Source organism: Drosophila navojoa, chromosome 4 (genome assembly GCF_054131105.1).
Source record: "Drosophila navojoa isolate 15081-1374.11 chromosome 4, UAZ_NAV_1.0, whole genome shotgun sequence".
Lineage (NCBI taxonomy): Eukaryota > Metazoa > Arthropoda > Insecta > Diptera > Drosophilidae > Drosophila > Drosophila navojoa.
The window spans coordinates 17,556,798-17,574,363 of record NC_142892.1 but is presented as its reverse complement, the minus strand read 5'-3'; the positions used below and the strand labels follow the sequence as shown (position 1 = coordinate 17,574,363).

Genomic DNA, 17,566 nt, shown 5'->3' with positions numbered 1-17,566 from the left:
GTAACCCAGTGCTCGCAAATACAACATCGAAGAGATATTCTCCCCCCACATGTTGACGCGCTTATAAGGCTCAAAAGAAGGGTGAGAAGAGAATACTCAAGAACTGGGGATACTCGAGTCCACCAGATCTACACAAGGCTATCCAATCGGCTGCAAAAGGTCCTTGCAAAAGTCAAGCAGAAGAAAATTGATGGAATACTAGAAAGTGCGGGCCCCGATGCACCTTTCAATTACACACTCTGGAAACTTACAAGTCGGTTTAAAAGGGTCGCTATACCGAAAATGCCAATTAAAAATCCATTGGGTGGTTGGTGTTACTCCAGTCAACAGAAAGCCGAAGTCTTTGCAGACAGCTTAGAGGAAAGATTTAAGCCATTTAATCTCACTTCCGATAGGACCAGAAGAGACGTTGAGCTAAGTTTGGAGACGCCCTTTCAGATGTCACTGCCTGCAACTCCAGTCACTCTCCAAGAGATTGTGCAGCAAATCAAAAAACTGAAAACCAAAAAATCTCCTGGAGAGGACTTGCTGGATAATAGAACTTTAAAACTACTGCCCAAAAAAGCGTTATTGTTTATTGTCCTAATACTCAACAGCATGCTTAGACTGAGATACTTCCCAACCTGCTGGAAAATGGCGTTGATCACGATGGTACCCAAACCTGGAAAAAACCACACGGAAGTTGAGGGATTCCGTCCAATCAGCTTACTTTCGGCGCTAGGGAAGATGGCAGAGAGAGTGATCCTGGATCGTATTATAAAGCTCGAGCCTGTAAAGCAAAAAATACCGAATTGGCAGTTCGGATTTAGACAAGGGCACGGCACGCCGGAACAACTTCATCGCGTAGTCAACTTCTCCCTCGACGCTATGGAACAAAAAATGTATGCGGCTGCTGTTTTTATGGACATCCGACAAGCTTTTGACAGAGTGTGGCACGATGGTCTCCGATTTAAACTGAAGAACATATTACCACCGCAGCTATTCCAGCTTGTCTCAAGCTTCCTCACGGATAGGTACTTTAGAGTCGTTGTGAGTGGAGAAAAGTCCTCGAAACGCTCAGTTTGCGCAGGTGTCCCACAGGGTAGCGTGCTTGGACCCACGCTATACAACCTATACACAGCTGACATGCCAACCACAAATGTAGTTACTGGACTAGATGAGGAACACGTCCTGATAGCAACCTACGCAGATGACACTGCAGTTTTGACCAGAAGTCCTAGCATCAACATAGCCACGGAATCCTTGCAGCAGTATGTAAATAGCTTTGAAGGATGGACCAGAAAATGGAACATAGGCATCAACACCAGCAAGTGCGTAAATGTCACGTTTACCACACGAACTTTGTCTTGCAGCGGCATCACCATGCTTGGCTCCAGAATCCCACAAAAGAGCTCATACAAGTACCTTGGAGTTTTACTGGACAGGAAGCTAAACTTTAAGGCCCATACAACCATGGTACGGCAGTCAATAATGGCAAAATCCAGAAAAATGGCATGGCTTCTTGCTCCAAAAAACAAGCTGTCGCTATATAGTAAAACTACGATATACAAAAGCATCCTAAGCCCGATCTGGAAATACGCCCTAGAAATATACGGCATTGCATCCAAATCAAACTTGGAAAAAATTAGAGTCGCCCAAGCAAAGATCCTGAGGCGAATCTGCGATGCCCCATGGTACATGAGGACTCGAGACATCGAAAAGGATCTAAAGGTTCCAAAGGTGGGAGATGTCCTACAATCACGTTCCGCAAGGTATATAGAACGCCTTGACAGCCACAGCAACGTACTAGCCAGACGGCTAACTGCCAAGCCGAGGAAGAGACGACTCAAGAAGTGCCACCCAACGGACTTGCCCAAAAGAGTGATAACATAATTAAATATAAAAGAAAAATATTTCACTAAACAAAACCATATTAATATAATATAAATAGTAATGTTAAAGTAATATTAAAAATTAACACATAAATATATAATCTAAGTCTAGATCTTTTTGTTATTATTTTTAATGTAGAACTAGATTAAGTTGCCATTATGGTAGCAGTAAGCTTGTTAATAAAATATAAAAATTTTTACAAAAAAAAAAAAAAAAAAATACTTTTAGCTCTGTTCAGATAGTTTTTCATTATTTTAATTTTAATTCTCCATTGATTGTTAGCTCCTATTTTATTCTATTTCAGATTTGTATCATTTAATCATGATTTTTCATTACTTCAATATTTTATTTAATAAATATAAATCTTAGAATACTTTTAAATTTACCAAATTAAATGCATTTTATTAATATTATAAAATGAACATAAAAAGAGACTCAATTCACTCAGCATTTCCTTTTTTCTCTTTTCGCTAAGGAAAATACCTTTAAGCATTGCCATTTTTCAATTTGCTGGCATTTCTCTTTGAGCTAACGAATTGCATAAATTAAAGCAACGACATTTTACTCTTCAAGCTGAGGCTGTGCTGCTCCCCCACTCGTTGGCCCAACCCCATGTCTACACAATCCGTTTAGTTTGTGGCTAACGCTTGAAGGCCATTACTCAATGGCGGTTAAAAAATAAGCGAAAGGTTTGTGTTTCATGCGTGCCAAGTGCTGTTCGGGCAGCTCGGTCAGTTCGGTCTATATTACCATTGCATGCCATACATCAAGCATACGCACTGTGTGTGCTCAACTATTTGGCTTAGCTTTTGGCTTTTGTTTGCGAACGGCAGCAATAAAGCCGTAGCCCCATGGCCAAAGACAAATTAACAACAAATGCCATAAATCGCATGGTTCGATATGCGTAGAGCCAATAATCTCTCTCTCTCTCTCTCTCTCTCTCTCTCTCTCTCTCTCTCTCTTTCTCTTTCTCTCTGCACAGTGTCTGCTAATTGTCAATGACTATTTATGTCTATTGTCATGTTTCTGCATTTGCCGTGCTCATTTATCTCGCAGGGCTTGGGCAGACATTTGTCACGAGTGGCCCACATTAAAGCGTGATGGAAAATCATGAAATTAATTTTGAATGCATTCGAACGGCACAAAACAACTAAAACTGAAACTGTAAATAGTTTTTGCCATCAAATATCCACGGATAATCGAGGCATATTTATTTTGGCTCTTAATGTGAAGTGACTCTCGGCGCTGCTGTTGTCCAGCCCAATGCATATTTCATGTAATTTATGTTTGTCAACAAACTGAAACAGCTCCAATTATTTAGTCGCCGCCCGTCACATTTAATTTCGATGCTTTAGCCGGACAGCAGTTGACATTTGCGGTTGAATAACTAAACGAAACTAATTAAATAACATAGAGCTGTCCAGCTGAATTCGACGGACCAGTTAAGTGGGCTAATAAATAGCAGAAGAATAATCAATAATTGTATTACAGTAGAGTTCCGATATTTTGAAATGGGGATCGTTTTTTTCTTTCGATTTAACCAGAAATTTAAAATACAAAAGAGATCGAATTATTTCTAATTTATCGAGAATTCGATCATCTGGCCACATTTTATCGATCCCCGACTGTATTATAGTTTATCACTAGCAATTTTATTATTCAATGACGTTCTCAGAAAGTTGTCAAGTGCAAACTAGGCAATCAAAAAAATTTATTTAAATTTTAAAAAATCCGAATTCTGACATAAAGTATTATACTTACGACTACGATAAAAATTCATAAAATTATTCTATAGATATTTCATATATATTAAATATTCCATCAGCAACAGTCGAGAAGCATCATGAATACACAGAACTATAGACGACTACGAAGTCGAGATGTTCCACTAAGTGGCGCCAAGCGCAAGACGTCTGCAAAATGGAGAATAGAGAAAAGTAAGATGAATGACTCGTGTAAAGAATGCTTAGAAAAGAAGTTGGACGAAATCGTCTATGTGGATGAGGATAGTGAAAATGAGTCTGTGATTTTTGTGTCCGACTCTAAAGAACCCTCAGTGTTTATCGACTTGACCGAAAATGAGGACAAATGTTAAAGTGAGTTTCATTGCGCAAGATCAAGACTAAAGTTATTTTGTTATTAAATTTCGTTGTTAAGGGGAAATTGCGTGGGAGATGGAGGTAAACGCTTCAGGCGGACAATTGTATTAGTTTTTGCATTGACTTGGGCCGAATGCTATGAAACTCAAGAGCCTCAAGATATAAGAACCTGTTAAGGTAAGGCCACCGAGTCACTAATCTAACTAAATTCAATAACCATAAGCATTTTGTTATTGCAGCTTTTCATTTTAGCATTTAAAAATTTTAATTCCAATCGATTTGAACCAAGAATTTTTTGCAAAATATAATAACCAATTTTATTTTATATATAAATCTAACGATTTTTTTTAATACAACTATACATATAACTAACTATAACCAGATATAACTGTTCGCTTAGTATGTGGTCCTATTTGGCGCCATCTGGCGGCTAGTGCTGGCAGTTTAGACTGGGGTATTGCGGCTGCGTAAATTCTAATATAATCTCATGTAATTTGATTAAACCAAATCAATTTCTGTCTGCTTAGCAGAAAAGTCAAAGCAATCCTCGGGTAGTCCAATGCAGTTAAGCTTCAATATTTTGGCATTTCAAATATGGCCGAATGAACTGTATTTTTTATTTGCTATGCCAGTTGTGTTGGCAGCTGCCCTAAGGCCCACGAATTTTATAGCCTCGACTTTGCGAGTTTATCTGTGGCACGAGCTGCACAAAGAGCTGTAACTAGTAAAAAGTGGAGATTCATGAAGACTCTGATTTGATAAGGCTAATTGAGATGCTTCATGTACTATATATACGTGTATAAAGCAGATAGACTGCAATTCTTTAAATTTGCGCTGCGTCTTGGCTATTTATTTTCAATGCAGCGCCTCCTGTTAGCAGTTGGGATAATGGCAATGGGAGCACTATGCTAATGGAATTAATTGCCACAATGCTAGAGCAAAGCATTGGGGCCAAGCAAGGTGGCTTCGCAGAATCAACTGCGCAGCAAATTAGACACAAACTTGAATGCTTTAATTAGACTCGCTCTCGCTTTAATTGCGAGCAACCGCAAAAATCAACAAAAGACAAAACAAAACACTCACAATGCTAAATTCAAAGAGCAACATTGGGGATTACGCTGGGATTACAGTAAGCAAATGAGCTCAGAGGGCGCTCGGTCAGTGGGTATTAGCGTGGCTAAAGAGCACATCATTGCTGCAAATCCGCCCAATAAGGGGATATGTGGGCGTGTGAATTTGTGCTGAATGCCGAATGGAATTTACGCAATAAAAATAAACAGTCATTAAAAGCATATTTAAAAAAATCGTTGAAATATAAATAGACTTAAAAGCCTCTTTAAATTATGCTAAATATATGTAGTTAAAATAAAACATTATTGCTGAAATGATTTCTTCTGTATGGTTTTCTTTGTTTCTCGCTGTGAGTTGTTTGATATTTTTCCCACTCTCTCTCTCTCTCTCTCTATATATATATACCTCACTCTCTTTCTCTCCCTCTCTCTCACTCTCTCTCTGTCTTTTACTCCCAATCTATTCCTTTAGTCAGCTATATTAATTTTTCCTCCATCTCCCATGCCATCTATCCATTTTATTCTCTACATTTCCCTCTCTTGCATTGAAACACTTTCTCTCGCCAAGTCTATATTCTGATTAGGTTTTTGTTTTATGCTAACGAGCACAAGTTTTTTGCTTATGCTATATGCACCTTTTACTCCTGCCTTCCATCATAAATCTAACATGTTACCTTATGAGCATATTGGTTATAGATTCATGTTATTCTGCCCAAGGCATTCGATTGGCCATTTCACTTTGACGCAGCTGCTGCTCGACTGGCTTTTATGCTTGACTTTATTGAGGTAGGCACTTGAGACTCCTTCTCGAACAAAACTAACTTAACTTTAACGAAAGACCGCCGTAATTGCATTGAGCATTGATTTTCCAGGCAGCGCGCTCATCCGCTTACTGTGCGTGAGCCTCGGCGCTCAAAGGGAGCCTGGAAATCGACTGGAAATTGATTTTCAACCACAGCCAAAGGACCTAGAGGCGCAGCGCGAACGCTAACTGGCACTCGGAATTAGTTGGAGAAATTAAATACTTTAAATGAATATTGCAATTAACGGGCTGCAAAGGTTACGTGAAGTTTTCACTTGCGGCGCTCTAGACTTTCCACCTCTTCGCATTGTACGTTCGCTCGCTGTTGTTGCCTTATGCTTTAATACCCTGTAAATGGCGAAGTAAGCTGTAAGAGTAAGTAAGAGTGTCTACGAGTGGAGTTGAACGTATATTCTTCTCTTCTATTTACGTGTCTGCTCTTTGGTTTTTGCTAGTTGGCTTTTTCTTTTTTGTTTTATATACATTTCTTTTCACATTTTCTTAACTAAGTTTCACTATTTCATTTCAGTTCATCTCTATTCTTTATTTTATTATTTTGTTTCTTTTGTCTTTGACAATATTACTTTCCTTTGTCTTGTTCTCGCATTTTTATCAAATTTGTTCCTCTCCTTCCTTTTGTATTATGAACTTTGTTTTTTATTTCTGTTTGTCATTCTCTTTTTTTCTAGTTTAGCTGTCCTTCTCTTCTCTTTAACATTATTTGATCTTTATAAAATTTTCCATATATAATCTTCATTCCTTTGCCTTTTCTTCTTCACTCTGTCATTCTCATCTTTGCTCTCTGTCTACCTTCTCAGCTTTTTGCTTCATATACATATTTTTTCCCCATTATACACTCACTTTGCTCATTTTCTTCTCCACAGTTATCTATTGTTTTACATCTATATTTCTATCCCCTGCGTGCTACTTTATTTCGTCTTTCATCTTCTGCTGCTTGTCCTTTATTCCTTTAAATTATATCAATTTATAATTGGCTTATCCATTGTATTTTTAAATATTTTTAAATTCCCCATTGCAGGGTATTACCCACGTCGACTACCCTGCTTGACTACACTTCAGTTTTTACTCCATATTGTTTTGCACCATATGAGTGTTGTTTGGCTTGTTGAAGGGCTTAGCCTGAGTGGATGGCTGGCTGGCGCAGGATGTACAAAAATTGTGTGAGGAAAATGCTTTTCATGTTTATTGTTGGCATATGCAACAATTGCATTGTACGCAGCCGAGCAGCTGAGCAGTCGAGCTGTCGAGCAGAGCTAGAACAATACGGCACAAGTTTTTAACAAGACAAACATGTTGAACAACACAGATGAGTTTTAATAGGCTAAATTATGTTGTTGCTCGAGAGTGATTAAGGCTATTGTCTGGCATTGAAGTGTCTGTTCATTATTATGAGAGTTATGTATAGGGTATATAAATATTTCTACTCAGCTCACTCTGCGTCTCATTGTTGTTGTTGTTGTGTGTTGGATGTGCATTCATTTCCCTAACATTTCTACCCACATTTTTGCCATTTGCACGTCGTCGTTGGCTAAAGTTTAATATGTATGCACTGGCTTGATATGTGGCTATACGTACGTATTTCCCCTGGCATCTGTGCTACGGCTACAGCCGGGCCGCAGGAGATGCAACCTTTATTGGACACTTTAAATGGCAGCCACAACACAATTTCCATAGGAATTGCATGCGATTTCCCTGCTGCTCTTTCACCCCACAAAAAGAAATGAAAAGATTTGCCTGCTGTCCTTGCTCAACCTATATTGATATACAGTATACGTATATATATTTAAATCGAAAAGTGAATTGTGTGTTGTCTGGCACGCCCATATATCATACCGCTATGCAATTAAAACATTGTCAATTGCTGACTTTTATGGCACTTGAGGCCCAAATAAATTGGCTGAGGCTGCCATTCGATTTGCAATATTTATAATATTTGTCTCTGCTCTGCTCCAAATGCCTCCTCAATTACCATATAAAAGAGCTCCACAAATTTTCAATGTTTATTTTCGTGTTTTCATGTTTGTGTTTGCCGTTGATCTTCAGCTCTAGATTTTATTCAAGCTGCGCTCATTTGTATGCTACGTTTTCTTTATTCCGCTGCAGCTGCCAAGCTGCTGACTGTGTGTTTGTGCGTGTGTGTGTGTGTGTGTGTGTGTGCATGGCAAACAACACTGTGGCACATCGTGGCACAACTACACATGTTGTTGTCAGTTGGCAAGAGTTCTGAAAGAATTTCCCATTCAGCTGCAGTTGGCAAAAACATTTTTCATAATTGCATGGACTCGACTCCGTGTGTGCTGCTTGGCTCTGAAACTAAAACTTTCAAAATATTTATTTCAAAGTCGAAAATAGTGTGAGCTGAATGTGTTTATAGCACAAGTTTCTTAAGCTTAAGCCCTGAAGCCAAAGTCTGTTTGCTAGTTTATTGGTATTTGCATAACAATTTATTTCATCAGCAAATAAAAGTGCTTAAGTCATAAAGTGTCTGAACAGGCTCTGAACTGAAACTTGCCGTTAAATACTTTTTCAATTACTATGGACTTACTGTCGAGCTAGTGCATATAAGATACCGGAAGAGTTCACTTGCTTAAACATGAGTTCTTTGATGATCTAACAGCAGCTTCAGGCCAGAACATTTGTCAATAGCAAAAATAATACATGTGATTTATTACCTAATTTTTAGTAAATAAAATTAATTTTTAGAATATGAATTAATAATGGAAAACTAACGCAAATTTGTTTGTTAATAATACAAAAATAATAATGAAATAAATATAAATTAATTTCATTTATTGATTTTAATTATTCATAACACAAATATGAAAAAAAATTTATATATATAATGTATTTATTAAAAAAAAATATTTGCATAAATAAATTACTATATTTTTAATTTATGTTTACATACATTACTTAGTTTACTTTACAGTGAAATTAAAACAACTTTAATTAATATATTGAATTTGTATTTTAGTTAAATATTTTGGTATAAATAAAAACGTCTTCTTTTAATTTTTTTTTTTATATATAAAATATTTAGTATATTTTATAAATTAATTTGATATATATAAATATTATTGTAATAATTACTCAAGTTAATAATGACTCAAGTTTTGTGAACAGACCATTAAATAAATTAATAATATTAAAAATATATATTATATTAAATTTATAAAAATCTACTTTCTTGATGTTTTGTATACCTCACAATATCTATAAATTATCAAATGCACTAATATACCTTTCTTTATTTATCCTCCTAGGTATGAATACATTATTTCCTTTATACTTCACCTTGACAGCTTGGCCACAGCAGCTTCAAGCATCTGACATTTAATTCCAGCTAAAATTATTATTTAAGGCAATTTATTATAACATGTAGCCTCACAGCATCTCTATATTTATTTATTTATTTAGAGGTTAGAGAGATATGAAATTAGAGCCAGCAAAGCCCTGGCTACAGAGCCCTTCGGCTGGCTCTAGATGAAAACCGCAAATCACCCAGCCACATATTTAATTTAAATTTATTGAGTGCGTTTCACAAATATTAATTACACCTTTGGGGCTATTTGCATTTCATTAACAAATAGCAAACACACAGTAAATAAAAAAAAACATTTTTTGGCATTGGTGACAATTTAATTAACGACTTTGGCTAATTAATGCCAAATAGCGAAAGTGCAACAATTGGCTATTTGTATTTTGTAAATTATAATGTAAATTAGACTGTGCGCTTGTGTGTGTGTGTGAGTAATTTAGTGCTGCATGTGTATGCGTGTATTTGCCATTTGCTCTGAGCGCGTTTGCATGTTCATGTGAACCGTTTTAATGGAGAGCTCACAATAATTTACGAGGCTGCTCGTGCACACTATTCAGCACGCCAACAAATGCTTAAATAACATTTTGCTCGACTGCCAGAAAAATAAAAAAAATGAAGTGAGTTTAGCAATGTTTGTGCAGCCGCTGAAATATGAAAGCCTTGATACAAGCTCAGCTGTGCGTGATTTCTGTGCAACTTTTCAGGCACACACCACACACAACATGCACAACCCATTGAAATTCCGGAAGTTTGATGGCAGAGCAGAAAAAATAAAAATAATATAATAATATAAGGAAAGCTCTTCAGTCGCTGGGGAGCAAAACTTTTCACTCTTTACCATTGTGTAGCTCTGTACGTGTTAATGAAGTGTTTTAATTGAGCTTCCATGTATGTGTGTGAGTGACTGTGTGCATGTGTGTGTGTGTGTTGGCATGGCAAACTATTTTACCACGCTTTTATCAAGCCATTACATTTTATTGCATAGATAGCAGCTATATCGAGCCTACATCGTAATTGACATCAAATACATATATAAGCTATAATATATTGCTTTATGCATATACAAATATTTAGTTAATGAAAAAAATTGTGATATATGCGAGGGAATTTATGTTCTGTGTTGCCATTAAAAAAAATATAGGCGGAATACTAACGAGAGATTGGCAGTACATAAATTCTATGATAGCATATATTTTATGGAGAAACAGAGTGGGGAGAGAGGGAGCGGGCAGGAGAGTGAGAGTGGGAGAAGAGAGAGTCAGGGGGAGAGAAAGTGACAGTGAAAGGGAGAGAGAGATAGGGATGGCGTTAAAAGGAGATGGAGAGGAAGAGAAAGGGTAATAGTGTTTTTAAATGCAAATTAAAATTGAATATTTGAGCTAGGAATTATTCAGAAAAATAAAAAAAAAATAAATAAAAATAATAATAATGGAATAAAAGCTTCAGAGTAATAGTGGTGTAATTTTATTCATGAGACTATTCAGAATTATTATAAAACATAAATAATTGCCTATCAAAACATAATGACAAAATGAATCTATGTGTATGTATAAATGCAGATGAAAACAGTTAATATTATTTTATTATTATTTATTTATTTTTTTGTAAGTTACATTTTATAATTTTAGATTTTTTTTTATTTATTATTGTAATGAGTCTAACAAACGGCGCTACATTCAGCATTCTTACTCAAGAGCAGCAGTTAGCTTAATAGGTTTCGTAAGAGATTGCGGTGCATCGTTTTACTCTCTACTCCTTATATACTCATCGACTCGATCGTACTAAGCCGACGCTCACAGTGCAGCTGCTCGTGCGCCGGCAGCTCTGAGAGATATCGAGTTAACTCTATATGTAAAACATATGTAGGGGCTGGGCTTAGTTGCCGAAGCAATGCCAGCGAGAGTAAACACGATGCAGTTCAATAGAGAGTGCAAGTATAAAATGTGTGGAATGTCTGATAGACTGGCAGTAGCCTTGCAGTCTGGCAGCAGCGCTGCGAGTCTATCAGACCTTTCACATTTTAAGCGACTCGCACAGTTTGATAATCTGGTATATGAAATTTAATTGAGTGCCCAAATTGATTGCAGTTCATTGCATTTATACCTAATACAATTAAAATAATTTACAAACTTTAAGCTTTTAATGAAGTACCTAAATTCCGATTCAATTTCCATATCTTGCCAAGTCAAACTCTCTCATCCAGGCTGAATTTCCACAATAGCTAGATACTTGCGTTTGTTCACATTTAATATTACGGCTAGATAGATAGATGAATGGATATTCATCAGGGAACTGGGAGCCGTTTATTATGAATATTCATTTAAAGCCCAGTGAAGCGTAAGAGAAATGTCATTTAAATGCCAACTAAATGGAAAGACTGTGAAATGCAACTTTTTGACAGGAGTTTATTAAAACGGCATTGTCTGCTTGTTGGGATTCAGCTAGAGCTTCTGCTCCATGACAATCTAAATGAGAATGTTGTTTTATTTGAATATTTATTTTATTTTTATTTTTATTTAAATTTTGATATTGATTTTGTTGTGGCTGTCGCTGTCGCTGTCGCTGCCACTGCCGCTGTTGTTATCCTTGTTATCCTTGATGTCTGCGAACAAGCAGCGCACGTCATTTGCAGTTGTTGTTTGTTGTTTGCTGTTTGCTGTTTGTTGTACCTTTTGTGTGTGTGTGTGTGTGTTCTGCCACGAACGAAGGACGTTTGCGGTCGAGCACTGGAAATGTAAACGGAGATGATTATGAATGTCGAGGTTACGAATAAGCAAGCACAGCACTTAATTGAATTGAGTTCACGTCTCACGAATTTATATAAATTTAATTTCAGTTCCCTCAACGGCGTTGCCAGACAGCACAGATTATTAAAAAAGTTTGCCCCTCAAAAAGGAATCCGTCTGCGCTTTTGATGTAATTTCACAATTATTTTTGCTTCATATTTCGCATTTGGATTTCGTATAAATGTATGTAAAAAATTTATTACAACAATGATTATTATATGACCTGAAGTTATCTTTGAGCATTTGTTAAACTGAATATGATGGATCGCTCTCGCTCTCTCTCTCTCTCTCTCTCTCTCGCTCTTGGTGATGTGCTTGTCAATGATTTGTCTGACTAAATGATTGATTTGCTTTAATAATTTAACACATAACTTGTGAAATGATTTAGCTAATGTTTGTACAGCCAAGAACTTTGCATCTGTGGAGTTGAATTAAGTGATTGATGGCGCTGCGAGAACTAGTTTACATCTTGCCGGGAGAGAGAGAGAGAGAGAGATAACTAACTGGCATTGCTGGCCAGGCTAATTGCATGCAAAGAGGCAAAACAACGGCAACGGACTTCATCAACTTGTTAGTCAACACAAAAAATATATAGAGCTCGCAATTTAATGGCCGAAATGCTCGCAAATTAGTTGAATTCGCTGCGTCGTGGAAAAACAAACATTGTCTGCAGGTTGCAGCTACAAGTTGCAAGTTGCAAGTTGCCAGGCAGCAGGTAGCCAGCAGGAGGCAGGAGGCAGGAGGCAGGCAGCAAGTCTCAGTCCGGATGCCGGAAATGGGGCCGCGTCGAGTCGAGTCGACAATAAACGGCGCAAAGTTTTCACGACGCTGACATCCGTTGGCGGCGCATTTTATTGCGCATTTTGTTAGCTTGTGACTTTAATTTGACTGCGCCGTGGCTCAGCTCACCTGGGCAGCAGTTAGTGCAACTGCCTTGTTAGTTAAACGCCGCGCCACGGCTGCCATTGCAATTAGCATTCGCCGCTAGACGCGGCGTATGCGCGATGGCCGCATTAGCTGCCTCCACGGCCGAATGCGCCTCTTAAGCGTGAAATATGTATGTGGCCAAGGCTTAAAGTGGTTAGCCGGCCGAGGCCACGTTGTTGAGTGTTGCTGTAAAGATATTAGCTATATCTATGCTGTAATTGATTATTAGTTGGTGCTGCACAGGCTTAAAATATATATAAAAAAATATATAAAATATAATATTTAAAAAAAAAAATATATCTATAATAGATGAAAATGAAGACAATAAAATCTTTATGGTATAAATGTAAAAGTAAAGAAAAAAAATTTAAATCATTGTAGGTCATTGCATATAATTTTTAATAATATTTATTATTTATTTTATTTTTGTTTATAATAACTTTAGTTTAATTTAATTATTTACTTATATTTTTTCTCTTGCATTTTTCTTTATTTTATTGAGTTTTTTAGTGCAAAATAATATGACATTGACACTACTATGCAGGTTTTGACATTTTACATATATTAAATATTAAAAATAAAAAATAAATAAAATAAATGTAATATTAATATTAAAAACAAAAATAATAATAATAGAAATAGAAAGAAAAATGATAAAATAGAGAAAATATTATTATAATAAATGATAATATATACAGTATATTATGGATTTTTATTAACCCACGAAGCAGGAAGAAAAAAATGTAAATATATAATATATATTAATAATTGTTATACCTCGTTCGACAAGTAGTCAAATACCTCTGTTCTCTAATATTTTGTATATGCCTAATATGCATATACATAATTTATTTAAAATTCGATTTTGGCTGTTGGACAATTGTGAAAGGGTAGCTAAAGCAAGCTCTCCTGATGATAGAAGCGAATAACCTATGAGCTGCAGATATCTATGAATTCTCATATCTTCAGCTATTTCATCCAAGTCTCAGTTGCATTTCTGGTCTAAGTGACATAGTAAATAAATTTAAATTCAATTTTCCATGCCTTTGCCTGGTTGGCTTTGACATATTCGTCGTAATACCAGCGAGAGTGACTTGAGCGTTTCTGGGAGTTTGTTCACAGATTTCTTTAGTTATATACATATGTATTACTTTAAAGCTGGCATTTCCTGAGCAATTTCATCCAAGTCGCAGTTGCATTTCTGGTCTAAGTGACATATTAAATACAGCCAAATTCAATTTGTCATGTTGGTTTTGACATATTCCCGTCACTGCACTTCTGCCAGCCAAAAAGAAAGAGAGGAATCTGTTCGAGCGTGTCCAATCAACACATCGCCCACGCCTGACAACAGCCCAGTCATGTGTGTATTATCATCATTACACACACGCACACGCTCACGCCTCCGCAGTGGTGCCACACCTCCGGCGCCGCCCCTCGCCCATGCGACCGCCTCATCATCACACTCTGTTTGCCTGCTTGTTGCCACACTCTCATTGAGCGCCGAGTTTGTTTTGTAATTGCTTTCTATTGTTAAACTGAAAATTGCAAAATGTTTCCGCCGGTGGGTTGGGCCCAGGCAGGACCCACAGCCAGCCCGCCGAGGGAAGCCTGGGTGGAGCACAGCTGCCTTGACTAACGGCGCACATAATTGGAGACTTGGCAACACTAAACGGCAATTGTTGACAGCGCAGCGAAGCGTTCGGCGCGACTTTCAACTCCAGCAAGTACCGTTAATAAGGCACCGTGTGGCGCCCACGAAAATGTTTATTAATAAGGCAACCGCCGCGTTCGACAGCCACAAAGGGCAGCAACAGCAGCAGCAGCAGCAGCAGTCGCTAGCGAAGGGCACAAAAAACAGTTGCCAAATTATGGACAAAAGGTGCTTTATAATTAATTTCCATTCAAGCTCCTCGCGTCAGTCAATGACACTCGGCAAAAACTGCTTTTCACTCCTTTTAGTCCGCCATTTCGCTCAATAAACCGAACTCTGGGCAACTGTCGAACGCAGCGCTCTGCTCTCTGTCCCATTGAGGTTCGTCGGCCTTATTTGTTTATGAGTGCTTAGCACCTTAATTAATTGTTTATTGTGCGGCTCATTGGGCAGGCACTCGTCGCCTTCATCCTCGTCTTCGTCTCAGGGGTTATCGAGCGGGGCAGCGGCTAATAAAGCTAATGACCCACGTAGCCACGAGTTAAAGGTCAGCTTTGTGTACTTGCCAAATATAATGAAAGTCCTTCGAACATTAAGCGAATCGCCGTCAAAGGACATTCCGATAGCAAATTAATCTTTCATTCGGCACTTAAGCCCAATCTATTAAAATTAAGTTGACCAAAAGTTGTTGAATACGAATCATAATAATTTAATACAATTTGAATATATCAACACGCAATCGCTTAATTTATGTAATTACATTACGAATTGCTCAACAGCAATAATTTCATATAATAAACCAATTCGAAGAGCTTTAAGGCGCTCGACGTTTGCTCTGCCCACAAATTAAACACAATTTATGAATAAATTAACAATTATTTTATATTGTTTGTTTACTCTGAGCTCTGTGTATGTACAATAAATATAATATTTGATAAAGAATTGTATGCCTTCTTAATTAACTTAGTTCGTTGATATTATTTATTCTTCCAGCTCAATATCACATCGAATGTTTGCAGTGGCAGCAAAATTTATTAATTGATTTACCTAAAGCCAAATTGTATGCAAATTGTCCAAAAAGAGTTTAAAGTTGAAATCTGAATGCCCTGTTGGATCTTTAAACCATTTTAAAGTGTTTTCGTATAAATAAAGATTTATCTTTGGAGATTTTTAAAGTCAAATAAATAATATCCTATATTCTTAATAAGTCAACAAATAATAAACCAAAAAGTAAATTAAATTATTAAAATTGAAAAAAAAAAAAAATTAAATAAAAATTAAAAAATTAAGTAAAAATCTGTAAACACTTTTTTTCAAATAAATGTTCATCAATTATTTTATTATTTTTTATTTTTAAAATTATAAAAAAATAATTATTTATATATTTTATTTTTAATATTTACACAGTTTTATATGCATTTTTAAATAAATGTGTTCATCCTTTTTCGTAGTTGAATTTATACTATATTTAATTAATAATAAACTCTTTAAATACTCTATATTTTATAGCAAAAATGTTGATACAACAATTTCCACATATGTATATTCTGTTGAATTTGCCTAGTCAAATAAACATTTTCATAGACTTAATCAACTTCTTCATAAGGTCGACGCTGCTTTAAGCTTTCTGTCACTCGCCTAATTGCTGGCACACATGCAACCGCCACAACCTTGAGGAAGGGCGCCTTTGAATGTCTTTCAGCAGAGCCCGAAGAATACAAAGAGAATCACACATACGTCACGTGGCACGAGCTCGAGGCAGTTCGACCAGCGCACACCTTAAGGAATGTTCATTAAACCTGACACACCTCTGCGGACACGAGACACAGAGAGGAAGAGTGGAAGAGGAGAGGAGTGAAAGGGAAGGCGCGCTGGCAAGGCCAAAGGCTGCTTACAGCTGAAATAATCTAAATAAATATTGAATTCAAAAGGCAGCTAGAAAAACAAAAACCGTTTGGCGCTGAAAGCCAAATCATTTGGCAAGCAGACAGGCACTTAAAAGCATATATATGTATATGTATATATATATATATGTGTGTATATATGTATTTTTAGACAGACACCACATCAAACCGAAATCCAAGCCAAAAGCAAACCACCGCAGCACCACGCACCACTGACGCATTCGTCTAACTGCATATGGAAATCATGGAACATCCATTCCGTTCAATCATAAATAAACAAACAACCGCGCGCGCGACAATGCGGCCACAGCAATAAAAATTAACACGCGATTCGCATAAATTATAAATACCCAGATAGAGAGAGAGAGAGAGAGGGGGAAAATGAGAGAGGGAGATAGATATAGTCATACTCTTAAAATGCTCATAAATATTGCAGTTAACCAATTAGAAAACAATTCATATACACACACACAAACACACATTGATATGACTGCGAGTGTGCATTGGTCTGAGAATTGCATTGATAAAAACAATTATGAAAAGTGCAAATGGATTTTCAATTTTACAATATTTTTAATATTTATTTAAGTGGAAGTAAAAAAAAAGAGTAAAAAATGAACAAACTATGCAAATGAAATGTGCTAACATATCAAAACATATTTCAAATAAATAAAAAGGTGAGAGAACTTAATAAAAAATAAATATGTAAAAATGTAAAAATGCTTAACAAATGTGGATAGCAATTAAGGAATGTTCGACTAGCAGATACCTCTTACCACACAATTGATTTTATTCGTCGACTCTCACTTTTTGAGAATTAAATTAAATTAAATAAATGCTGCTGATAATCTAAATGACAATTTTAACCAGAATTATGATGCATGTGTTTATGTGTGTGGCATAGCTCGTTTCTCAACTCTTGCAAATAAATGTCATTTACTCCCACTCTGAGAAAAAGTCAGAGAGCTGGCGTTTGCCTCGGATCTTCAGCGAGTTCATTGCCGATCGGGCAGCAATAACGTACATAAGTTGAGTGTGTGGATGTGTGGGTGAATGTGAAGATCGTGTGCAGTGACTCTTTTAGCTAACTTACTCTCAGTCGTATAGCTTTGTAT

General features: G+C 36.6%; 1 long non-coding RNA gene across 1 annotated transcript; it reads left to right on the top strand.

Annotated features, from left to right (window-relative positions):
- The first annotated feature begins 3,555 nt into the window (after window positions 1-3,555).
- LOC149091455 (uncharacterized) lies at window positions 3,556-4,320 on the top strand. The gene is made up of 3 exons (XR_016196884.1): window positions 3,556-3,968; window positions 4,030-4,148; window positions 4,211-4,320. It is a non-coding gene; the product is annotated as an uncharacterized LOC149091455 (long non-coding RNA).
- Window positions 4,321-17,566: the final 13,246 nt, after the last annotated feature.